This window comes from Hylobates moloch, unplaced genomic scaffold, assembly GCF_009828535.3.
Source record: "Hylobates moloch isolate HMO894 unplaced genomic scaffold, HMol_V3 SCAFFOLD_10, whole genome shotgun sequence".
In the NCBI taxonomy this organism is placed as follows: Eukaryota; Metazoa; Chordata; class Mammalia; order Primates; family Hylobatidae; genus Hylobates; species Hylobates moloch.
Window position 1 is genome coordinate 2,392,963 of NW_026652285.1, and position 6,000 is coordinate 2,398,962.

Genomic DNA, 6,000 nt, shown 5'->3' on the forward strand with positions numbered 1-6,000 from the left:
TCTAATCAGGTTAACATGGTATGCTGACCTCTATACAGTTGATTCATTAAACTGATCCAGTTACATTATTATTATGTTAATGTACATATATGATCTGGGTGTGAATGACCAGATGGACCTTTGCTAAGTTTTGTAAAAACCAATATAGCTAGTTATCAAGTAATCTAGTAAAAAGTATTCAACCCATCCTAAAGATCAAAGATATGCATGTTAAAGCAGTAGTGTCATATAATCTTCTTTATTTATCAGAATGGCAAAGATTAAGTATTTTTATAGACTTCTGGTGAGAATCTGTATTTAAAATTAGTTGGCTTTTTTTTTTTTTTTTTTTTTTTGGTCTAAGGAAGGAGCTGGACCAGAGTCAAGTGTCACAAACTCAAATGCTTACAGGAACCAGAAAAGGGAGATCAGATGGACATTTCTCTTTCCCATGGAAGCATTCAATTTTGAAATCTTACTATAAAGTTCTAGGAGTGTGTCTAAAACTAATGAGTAGAGCAAGTATGTATTTCAAGTATAAGACAACAATTAGATATACTCAAACATGAAGTATTTCACCACCAAACAACCCTTCTTATCCCAACTGCATACATGCACTTTGCTGACAAGTTCTGCTTTAAAAGCATAAAGCAAAAAAAAATTAAATGAGAACTGAAGGAGCCATAGTAACAAAAGTATTAGTGGTGTGTGCTGAATCTTTTTAAATCTAAAACTAATATAAGCCAATTATGCAAATAATATTTATGGAATAGATTACTCATATGACAAAATATAATAAAGATAATGATAAACGTAACAAAATTACTTCAAAGATTTAAAAATGCAGTTAGAAGAGGTAGAAGAAAGTGTGAGATTTTTCTTTGGTAGAGTGACTGACAGGGTCAAAATTGAAATTTGCTAAAAAAATCAAATACATACGCCTGTAGTCCCAGCTACTCGGAGGCTGAGGCAGGAGAATGGCGTGAACCCGGGAGGCGGAGCTTGCAGTGAGCCGAGAGTGCGCCACTGCACTCCAGCCTGGGCGACAGAGCGAGACTCCGTCTCAAAAAAAAAAAAAAAAAAAAAAAAAAATCAAATACATATAGATTTCAACTGCTACATAGCCTTTCATCAGTCTTAGAGGGATATTTTTGGAAAATAATAAGGTCATTACACTTTTTCCCCTTCTATGAAAATCAAGTTAAAATAAATGCTTTTATGCAAAATCACTGCATGATCTTTTTAAAATAAGTTTTCAAATCCATTACTGTTCTATGCATATAAAAATGATATTTGAGATGATAGTCCCCTGATAATAATGGATATTTCTTGGCGGAAGATTTAAGGTGACAAAGGTGTTTTCTTCTTTCTACTGTTCTCCAAGTCTAAAATTATTTAAAAAGATCAGGCAATAATGTTACAAGAACTTTAACTTACCATTTTTCTTCTTCAAATAAAAATAAAGCAAATATCAAACAAACACATAAACAAAATTGTGTGCTTCATTCCATATACTAATTGTGACCCAAAAGATCATCGAGATTTCTGTAATTCTAAACCATATCAGTCTGGTTCTAACTAATGAGCAATAAGAAAACTCATGAGACAGCTGTCCTTGCCCCTCAGAGGACATCCCGTCTCCTGTCTACTCTTGCCTTGGGACTGGAGCTATCCTCCCTCCCGCCTCTATCCAGTAGCTGCCCCTTTCTTCTGCTGTCTCTGTGTAAAGGTTCTTCCATGGTCTTATGTAAATTGGAATTTAAATCCTACAAACTACACTGTAAGACTAATGGATCGGAAGAGATCTTTCCTCCCTGCCTACTTCTGCCTTGAAGGGAACCGTATTTACTGCTTTAATTAGAGCAGCAAGCTGTAGGAGTAAATGCAAGTCTTCAGCACTTCTCCTGACAGCTTCAAATTGGGGAGGCAACTTGGAAAACTTCTGTTGCAAAAATGCCAGCTGGATAATTAGTACTATGTGGCTAACAGTTTAAAAAAGCTGGGAGGGGAGATGAGAATTAGCGTAAGCATCTTTAACACAGTTTAACATTCTAAAATGGGTTTCCAAAAATGTTGCTGCTGAAATGTTTGCAAGATTTTTGTTAAATGTGACTTCATGTTTTAATGTTCTTTTTGTGTGGAGGGAGGAGGAGGTGTTGACATTCATCTAACCTGCGGCAAGTGTCATTGGATTGCTGAGCTGGCTTTCTCTCTGTGTTGAAAGGAAAGAATAATTCCCTCCAATTATTCCTCCAGGGAGAATTAAATTTGCCAATTGATTAAGGCAAGAAAAGACAAAGTTTCTCAAGGAATTTTGGGAATTCAGTAGGGTCTGAATAAGTCATAAGTTTTTAAGATAATAACCTGTAGTGTGTCCAGGGTGATGTCCAAAATTGCTAATGACTACTGAGGTACGGCCCAGGCCAATCAGAATAGAAGCTTGGCATTATGCTGTACAGGTACATGATACTTCAATATTAGCTCTGGTTGAATCTCCTTTTTGCATGCAATGTACCTCTGCTTGTTTAGAAAGAAGGATAGAAGCTTTTGGTGGTCTCTCTAGAAGATGAAACTGTTTATAGTCAGATTTAACTGCTTTTTATAAATTTTGAACACGATCATCCTTCATTCACTTATTCATTGAAGCCACTACGTGCTGAATAGTAAAGCTTCAAAGACAAACAACAAAGACCACAATGTCTGCCTTTATAGGTTTGTGTTTTAAAGCAGGGATCAGCAAACATTTTTTGAAAAGACCCAGATAACAAATATTTTCAGCTTTGCAGATATATGGTACCTGTCACAACTATTCAACTCTTCTGCTGTAACATAAAAGTAGCCATCAGCAATACATGAACAAATGAATGTCGGAGTGTTCCAATAACACTTTCTGGATACTGGATATGGAATTTCATATAATTTTTACATGTCATGAAATACCATCCCTCTTTTGAATTTTTCTGACCATTTGAAAATGTTAAAATCCATCCTCAGCTGATAGGCAGTACTAAAACTTGTGGTTGTCTAGATTTGATCCATGGCCTGTAGGGTCCCTGATCTAGAGAGTTGACAGTGGAGAGGCTCAAGTCACTAGGATCAATTGGCTGATGTTGAAAGTGAAGTGACAGAACACCATCTGGCATAGATGACTGCACGCCCATTGATGTGTGAATTGAAGAACCTTGATGCTGGAAGAAACCTCAGAGAGGCCTTGAATGCCTTTAAAGGGTATTTGCTTCACTTTCAGGTCATTTTCAAACAACTGACCCAGTCACCTTCAATGGCAGGACTTGGAAACTTCCCAAGGCAGCCCACTTTATTGTTGGATAGAGACATTTTCATTAAATTTGTACTTTTATTTCCTACAAATATATGGATAAATAAGGACTCTGAATCCCAGTAAGACTTAGGATCCTTATTTTGCAATCTTTGGCAGGCCTCAGAGAAAGAATGTAAACAACTTTTCCACAAGACATATATTACAGACAGTTATCCCATCACTTGTAAGTCTTTGGCTATATTTTTTGCCAATTTTTGGTCACATAATTTGTTTTTCCTTATTGGAAAGTTGAAAAGGCATGGTTCTAGGTTTCCTATTCTTTCTGATTCCTTCAAGTATTCAATACGAGCTCATTTGTTTACAGAATGGAGAAAATTAAAAAGAAGCTTAAGGAAAAGAAAATTAGATTGTTCCCTTTTAAAGTGGTGATTCAAAACATGTTTGCATAAAAATAACAATATGAGCCAATGTGCCCTATTAAAATTAATCTGCTTATATGATAAGGCTTTTGGACCATGAAGCATAGCGGTTTTGCCTTGAGAAAAAGTGCTAATCCCAAATGAGCCTTGTCTTCTTTGCAAAGTGAATATTACCAAAGCTAGCAAGTCTCCTAACCTTTCCTGTAATTTCTAATCTTTATTAAAATATAAGGCAATTTGTTAAAGTCATTTTAGTAACAGAGGTTGTATTTAAATGGGCCAAAGTACTGGGGCAAAAATGCATGCTGAGTTGTGTGTGTAGGGGGGGGTGGTGTATGCATGTCTCTCTGTGTGTAACTGCATTTATAACACTATATTTTAATTGCTGGACATTGTGTTGTATAATAAATATTGCAGACTTTGAAGTTAAACTGGCTGTATCAAATAGCTCCATCATATAACATTTGGATAACTGTGGGCAAGCTACTTCTCAACTTATCTGTAAGTCTTAGTTTATTCATTTGTAAAATGAGAGTAATAATATACATTTTATAGCATCAAATGAAAAAAGTTAGCAAACTGTTTAAGAGAAAGTTCTGGTATTCAAATATCATTATCTTCTTCTTCCTTTCAGCCTCTACCAAATTGCTTGTAAGGCTAATAATTGACAAAGTGGGAGTAAGAGAGAAAAGAAAATGAGATGCTGGTAACCTAGCAGGAAAAAATTTCAAGCTGGAGCTACAGATATATTATCCAAGAGATTCACTCTCTAGTTTCTTTATCCTTTCCCTAGAGTAATTAAAATATGATTGTAATACGATCAAATGTTTAGCTTAAAAAGAAAATCTCTTCCTCATCTGGAAATTATTACAAGGAAGCAGGCTGGTGTGGTTCTCATTTAAAAATGTAAATGTTGGTTTAAGTGTGTGAGATTGTCTCAAAGTCTAATAAGAAATAATTTGGCTCTTCTAATTGGAAGGTCGAAAAGACGTGGTTGTAGGTTTCCTATCTTTCTGATTCCTATTGCATTCCTGGAGGTTGGATTAACTTTGGGCATCAAGATATTTGGATGCTAGCTAACAATTTTCTAGCAGTTTGCTCTGTACTTTTTGATTATGCACTTTATGAGAATCAATTTCGTTAGTCCTCACAACGAAGTGACAGACACTATTATACTCCCACTTTACCGATGAAGAAACTGAGTCAGTTGGGACTCACATTAAGTTAGCCACAGAGCCGGAATCCCAATCCAGGCTGGCTGGCTATGGTTTGCATTGCCCTTCCTGAGTACCCCAGGGCATTACTCCCTTCTCCACTTCCCTCATCCTTTCTTCCCATTTCAGTGGGAGAAAAAGGTACTATAAACCTGATGAACAGGGGTCCTAAATCTATACACCTATAAGGCTCAGCAGATGACATGAACGAGTGCAGGCCTTATAAGGAGATATAGACCGAATGCCATGTAAAGGAACAGTCACCACTCAGCTGTAATTAATTTTTGAATAAAGGGAATTCAATTTGTTTAACATTTAGCAAACACTTAACACATGCCAGATAGTCTCCTTGGCATTCAGACGGCTGTGGTTAAGGAAATAAAACCCCTGTGTTATAGGTTTTTATAGTGTCTCTCCCAATAAAAACCAAAAAACATATCCACTCAGAACTTCAGAATGTGACCCTATCTGTAAATAGGATCTTTACAGATGCAATTAAAGCAAGATTGTGGATGAGATTATACTAGATCAAGGTGGGCCCTAAATCCAATGACAGTGCCTATAAGAAACAGAGAAGAACACACAGACACTGGGGAAGAAGAGCACCTTGTGAAGATGGAGGAAGACGTCGGAGTGATGTCTCTGTAGGCCAAGGAACGTGAAGCATTGCCGGTTACCACTAGAAACTCAGAGAGAGGTATGGAGCAGATTCTCTGATTTCACCAGTTTTTCAGCCAAAACACTGGAAAATAACTAAACGACCAGAAGTTCAGGAATTGTTAAGCTAGAATTTGACATATTCATATGATCAACCATTTCGTGGCTATTTAAAAATAATGTTAAAATATTAATTTGAATGCAAAGATACAGTGCCATATAAAGTTAAAAAGCAGAAGAAAAGATATCTGGCCTTAACTGTAAAAATATATGCATAGAAAAAATTCAGGAAGAGACTGCAATAAAATGCAGTAATTGTTTCTCTTTGTTTTGGGGTTATCTTGATATTTTTCTGTACGCTTTTATTTATTTTGCATTTTTTTCTTATGAATATGTGTTGATTTTAATATCAGAAAATAACATTTGTTTTAAAAAGCAGAAAAAGCACTGA